General features: G+C 45.2%; 1 non-coding gene across 1 annotated transcript; it reads left to right on the top strand.

Moving 5' to 3' along the window:
- The first annotated feature begins 653 nt into the window (after nt 1–653).
- LOC121825896 (U6 spliceosomal RNA) lies at nt 654–758 on the top strand. Its single transcript, XR_006068268.1, has one exon. It is a non-coding gene; the product is annotated as a U6 spliceosomal RNA (small nuclear RNA).
- Nucleotides 759–6,860: the final 6,102 nt, after the last annotated feature.

Genomic DNA, 6,860 nt, shown 5'->3' with positions numbered 1-6,860 from the left:
AATTACAGAAAGACCATCTAAACATTTACACACAGTGTTGTTTGGTTTGATTTTTTAAGACAGTCCAATATAGCCCAATCTGGACTCAAAAATTCTTTGTAGCCCAGGCTGTCTTCAAACTTGTGATCCTCCTGCCTATGTCTCCCAAGTGCTGGGACTTCATGCATATACCACTAAAGCCCTATTTTTAAAAAATGGTGCTTGGAGTGGTGGCACATCTGTGTGAGTTCAAGGCCAGCCTGGTCTACAAGTGAGTTCCAAGACAGAGCCACATTGACCCTTTCTCAACAGACACACAGACACACACAGAGAGAGAGAGAGAGAGAGAGAGAGAGAGAGAGAGAGAGAGAGAGAGAGAGAGAGAGAGAGAGAGAGGAGTTAAGTAGGACTTGAAAAGAGAATGACATCACATACACAAACTTCAAACACAGGCAAAACTAAGCTGTGTAGTTAGTAAACTCTAAGTGAAATAGCTACTGTAAAAAAGGGGGGGGGGCATTCAGAATGATACCAGGTAGTACACATCTGCAATCCCAACAACTTGGGAGGCATAGGTGAGAGGGTTACAAGTTCAAAGGCAGCCTGGGCTACATAGGAAGTTCAAAATCAACCAGGACAACTTAGCCAGACTATGTAAAACTAAGAGTATTTGCTTTAGCAGCAGATAAACTAAACTAAAAACTGGAACAATACAGTGAATATTGGCATGGCCCCTGCACAAAGGTAACACACAAATTCATGAAGCAATCCATATTTTTTAAAGTAAGATTTTTATTTTTATTTCTGTGTGTCTCTATGATGTGGGTGCCGGGAACTGAACTCAGGTCCTCTGCAAGAACAACAATTGTTCTTCACCACTGCACCATCTCTCCAGCCCCTAAAAATACATTTTTAAAAGGGCTCTGGGGATTGCCCTGAGTTCAATTCCCAGTACCACTTTTTTTCCTTTTTTGAGTCAGGATCTGACTTTGTAGCCCTAGTGGAACTTGCTGTGTAGATCAGACCTGCGTCTGCCTCCCGTGTTATGGTCTCAAAAGGGCATGGCTCTTTTCAAAATTATATAGTATATGTTTAGAAAAAAAGGGGGTTCTGTATTATATAGAATTAGGAAATCAGGTTGAGAAGTTAATAGCTATCTAAAATAAGGAAAACAATGCCCGCCACTGTTCATAACAGCCCCAGCTCAAACTTGTCTCCTGTCCCAGAAACCTTTGGCCAAACTCAAATGATCTATAGGACCGGAGGGGTTGGGACTATTCAAAGAACTCTGGAAACAACTGGCAGGTAGCTTCTCCTCCAGGCCCACTGAGGGTGAAGAGAAACTGACAAGATGCTTGCAGCACACTTTCCAGCCAAATGCCCACATCATACATTAAAGGAAACCTACAGCTTTTAATTTACAACTCAATTGATTATGTAAATGGAGAGCTGAGTCATTGCCTTTCCTATTAAAGCTACTGCTGGCCTACCAGGGAAAGAGGCCCAATACAGAAAATAATTAGAGTGTGACTTTTTACAAATATATTTATTTTTATTTTACGTACGTTGGTGTTTTGCCATGGATATTGGGTCCTCTGGAACTGGAATTACGGACAGTTGTGAGCTGCCATGTGGGTACTGGGAATTGAACTCAGGTCCTCTGGAAGAGCAGTCAGTGCTCTTAACCACTGAGCCATCTCTTCAGCCCCAGAGTGTGGCTTTTTTAAGACAAGGTCTCTTAGTAGCCCTGGCTGCCCTGAACTCACTATGTAGACCAAACTCAGAGATCTGCCTTGCCTCTGCCTCCCAAGTGCTATGATGAAAGGCCTGTGCCACCCTGGTACTGATTTGAGATAAACAATTTGATTGAATGCTTAAGATGGTAGGGCTGTGGATGTAGCTCGATGGCCAAATTGGTGCCAAACCTGCAGAATACTGGGTGTAATCTCCAGCAACAAGATAAAACTCTAGGCCCCTGATCCCAGCACTCAGGAAGCTAAAGCAGGAAGTGTGCTTCACATTTACATTTATTAATTAATATTCATGAGACTGGTAAGAGCACCCTCTGCTCTTGCAGAGGACCTGCATTCTGTTCCCAGCACCCACATGGCAGCTCACAATCATCTGTCACTCCAACTCCAGGAGATCTAATGACACCTCTTCTGACCTCTATGGGTTCCTGAATTCACTCAAGAACATACATGTAAAATTAAGTATTTTTTAAAAATCTGTGTGTATATATGGGTGAACAAATGCCATGGCACATGTTTGGAGGTCTGGATATTTTGTATACACATAAAATTAAAAACAAAAACAAGCTGGGCGGTGGTGGTGCATGCCTTTAATCCCAGCACTCAGGACGCAGAGGCAGGCGGATCTCTGTGAGTTTGAGGCCAACCTGGGCTACAGAGTGAGTTCCAGGAAAGGTGCAAAGCTACACAGAGAAACCCTGTCTTTTTTTTTTTTTTTTTTTTTTTTTTGGTTTTTCGAGACAGGGTTTCTCTGTGTAGCTTTGCGCCTTTCCTGGAACTCGCTTTGGAGACCAGGCTGGCCTCGAACTCACAGAGATCCACCTGGCTCTGCCTCCCAAGTGCTGGGATTAAAGGCGTGCGCCACCACCGCCCGGCCTTTTTTTTTTTTTTTTTGGTTTTTCGAGACAGGGTTTCTCTGCGTAGTTTTGCGCCTTTCCTGGAGCTCACTTGGTAGCCCAGGCTGGCCTCGAACTCACAGAGATCCACCTGGCTCTGCCTCCCGAGTGCTGGGATTAAAGGCGTGCGCCACCACCGCCCAGCTGAGAAACCCTGTCTTGAAAAACCAAAATAAATAAACAAAACACTAGAACCTCAGTTCCTCAGCATGGCTATTAAAAAAAAAAAAAAAAGCAAGCCTTGGACACCCTGATAGAAATGTTAACAGTAATTATGCCTTTTATAAACATTTTTTCTATATTTTCAGAAATGTCTGCATTTGCTAGGGATGTAGCTCAGTGGTAGAGTCCTTGCCTGCCCAGCATGAGCAAGGTCCTATGTTTAATACCTAGTACAAGGAAAAGGAGGGGAAAGGTTCAGTTTCATCCAGGTATAGTGACTCAGGCCTATAATTCCAGCACCCTGGAGACAGATGCAGAAGAAATGCATCTGGCTAGCCTGGTCTACATAGGGAGTTCCAGGCTAGGGCTGCATGATGAAACCCCATCGCAACACAAACACATGGGGTGAGGTGGGGTGCTTATGTGGTATACACACCTTTAATCCCAGCACTCAGGAGGCAGGGGCAGGCAGGTCTCTGAGAGTTTGAGGCCAGCCTGGGCTACAGAGTTCCAGGTACAGGGAGACCTTGTTTCAAAAAGAAAAGAAAGAAATGCTGATAGGATGGTTTAGTGGGTAAAGATGTTTGCTGGCAAGCCTGAAGGTCTGAATTCAATCCCTGGAATGCATATGGCAGAAGAAGAAAATTGACTTTCCAAGTTATCTTGTCCTCTGACCTCTACATTTGTGCTATGGCACACAAATGTCCCCATATATACACATGAACAAAATAACGTAAGTGTAATAACAATATTTATACTGATCTTTGTGCATGTCCATAATCCCACAAGCAGGGGTTGAGGCAGGAGGATGGGTACAACTTCCAGCCCATGCCCCCCCCCCACAGACACACACAACTACATGATGAAAATCTGTACCCTGGACCTAGGTGGTGCAGCTAAGTGGGGTAGAGAAGTTACAGTAGAATGCGTTCTTGTCTTCCCTAGTCTAAGGTCTTCCTCTCTATTTCCCAAGCCACCTAGAAAACAGAGCCTATGATGAGGCGAGTATGCTCAAAACACATATGAAACCCCCACAGAACTAAAAACAAAAGAAACGACAAACTAACACAAGAGTTTCAAAAGAGGAAGAAAAGAAAAGCAGAGCCTAGGAGCTAGAGAGCTCCTCAGTGGTTAGGAGAGCTTGCTGTGCAAGCATAAGGACCCACATTTGGATCCCAGCATCCACATAACAAGCCCAGTACTGTCTCTCGTAGCCACAGCACTGTAGGGTGACAGAGGGAGGAGGATCACTGGGACTTGCTGGCTGCCAGCCAAGCCAAAAGCACTACTAGCTCCAGATTCAGAAAGAGATCTGCCTCAAAGGAATAAGGCAGATGGAGATAAAAACGATACTTGATGTCCTCATGCAAATCTCTAGAATGCACACACAAACAAACTACACCGCCCCCTCTCTCACACACACACACACTTGGGGCTGGAGATATTCTTGCTGCTCTTGCAGCGTTCAGTCCCCAGCTCCCATGTCTGACAACTCACCACCACCTGTAACTCTAGCTCTATGTGATCAGACATCTTCTGGCTCCACAAAACACTGCATTCTCACATGCACACACACAGAGCTTAATCCTTGGGACCCACTTGGCAGAAGGAGAGGACCAACTCCAGCAAGTCCTCCTCTGACTGCCACATGCACCCCATAGCATGTGTGTCTACACCTATGTATGTACACATACACTACACTACAATAAACATGCAAATAAATACTGATATTTTATTTGGGAGGTTTAAAAGCCATGGTATAGGAATGAGAAGATGCAATTGGTTCAGGGACATGCAAAGTGACACATTTCCCAGCTGGCCACTGCCTCATGAGTAGCCTTGAAGAGGAAGGCATATTCACCAGCTACTTGGGCTCTCTCTCTACAGGCTGTTGTTTGGCGGGGGAGGGGGGACAATGCCATGTAATGCTTCATGAGAAGGAGAGAAAGCAGAATTTCTCAGCCTGGCTCTCTGACTCCCATCTGTCATTCATCAAGTTTTTACCTGTGAGTATTAGCTTTCCCACAAGGCTTGGTTGCTGTGGCTACATGGGATGCCAGACCCTATGTCCTGTGGTAGGGAGGAAGTCTGGTGGGAAGAGACAAACTCTGGACATGTGGACAGTTAATGCCAGGGACACTCTGATGGCACATATGTCCTAAATAGTTCAGTATTGTTTTTCTTATTTTTCCAGAAGAAATAAAGCAAGGTTTTCAAAGTCCTTTTCTAAGATCATATTGGTATCAAATGGTAACTTCCAGATTAACCTAGCACTGAGAAATGTGGAAGCCCAGGTTAAGAATATGGATTTTTATGGAGCAGGATTTGAATCTGGGGAGTGACAACAGGTAAGAGGTTTTTAAAGAAAGCCCTCTGTCTCTGTTCTCTGTAGCACAAATCCTAATTTGTCTTATTAATAAAAACCTGGAGTCAGATATCAGGGTGAAAGCTGAAAGATCAGAGAAGCAGAGCAACCAGCCACTAGTTCTTACCGCTATGAAATCCTCAGCCAAAAAGAACAGTGAGCTCCTGTCACCTCCCACTTTATATTCCTCTCTGCACAGCCATATCACTTCCTGTATCCACTTCCCTAGTGCTGGGATTAAAGGCAGGAGATCCCAAGTACTGGGATCAAAGGTATGAGCCACCACTGCCTGGCTCTGCTTCTCTTTTAGACTGGATCAATCTTGTGTAGCCCAGGGTGGCCTTGAACTCAGAGATCTATCTGCCTCTGCCTCCGGAGTGCTGGGATTGAAAGTGTGCCAGCATTGCCTGGTCTCTATGGCTAACTAGTGACTGGCTTTGCCCTCTGATCTTCAGGCAAGCTTTATTTGTTAGAGTATACACAAAATATCACCCACAGTTCTCCATTTTCTCAGCTGGCTAAATATCAGAAGTGGTTGGTCCCTGAGAGGCAGGACACTGGAGACAGCACTTATGAGGAATCTCTGATGGAGTTGACAGCTTCATTTGAGCTTTATCATGCCTTCCTAATTTTCCTGTATCCATCTAACTCTAACCCCTTCTCCTACCAAAGAGATGAACTGGTCCTGAGGCAGCAGGATCTTGGGGTAGTGAAAAGGAGTGACTCAATGCTCTTGACCAGGAGCAGGAGGACCATCTGTCTGTCTACTGTTGACCTGAGGACCATCTGTCTGTCCACTGTTGGCTTGAGATTGTAGGGATCCTGGTACCTGCTGCTGTGTCTTCTGGTATTGCAGGTAATAGGGATACAATCCCATGGAATATAGGCTACACTCATGACATCTATGTGGTTAGCATCCAATATGTGACCATATATGTTGTTCAAACATGTCAGATGGAGAAAAGACTCTACAGTCTTGCCAAAAGCATTTGTAGTACTTCTCACCAGTAGACTGGAGTTGGGGTGTCAGAGGTTGGAGGGCTTGGTATCAGCTTCCCTACAGTTGTCATGCTGGCACATGTGTTCCTTTTAAACTGTGGGTGTTTCTCTTTGGACCCTGGAGTTCTCTATATTCCATGGAGCTGTTATAGGCTGCTTAGGTAAGAAGGTGACTTTCTGGCAGTCTGGTGGGCTGACAAGTGAGTCTTGAGATTTTAAAGTCTGAAATACCTGGACTCAAGGTCGCTGGGATCCATCATCTGACCCACACAGGGGGACACAGCCTGAGTCTCAGAGAAAGGCATGCCTAGTACAGGTAACATTCCATGTGTCAAAGAGGTTTTGGTGGGAAACAATGTTTGGAAACTGGAACCAGACACTGTTGGTGCATTTGTGGAAGACATCAGTGAGATTCCACTGGAAGCTAGAAGAGCAGGCCACTGCTTCTAAAAGATGAAAGAGTATCCAAGATTGGCATCAACCTCTCATTATCCAGGGGGTGCTGGTACACAGCCTGCTGCTGGCAGCAGCTTCCTGCTCTATGTTGATTGGCAGCCAACGGAATATTGGACTGTGGGGTTCCACATCCACTTCAGACCAGAGGAAAGGCTGTTAATGCTGTCACAGGCATGTGCTCCCATACCACAACCCAATAAAAGGTTACTAGATCGCTAGGGTATAGTAACACTCAGAATGCGGAGGCAGGAA

The sequence above is a fragment of the Peromyscus maniculatus genome, chromosome X, assembly GCF_049852395.1.
Source record: "Peromyscus maniculatus bairdii isolate BWxNUB_F1_BW_parent chromosome X, HU_Pman_BW_mat_3.1, whole genome shotgun sequence".
In the NCBI taxonomy this organism is placed as follows: domain Eukaryota; kingdom Metazoa; phylum Chordata; class Mammalia; order Rodentia; family Cricetidae; genus Peromyscus; species Peromyscus maniculatus.
The sequence above is the reverse complement of the archived record's forward strand: the minus strand, read 5'-3'. Positions and strand labels throughout refer to the sequence as shown.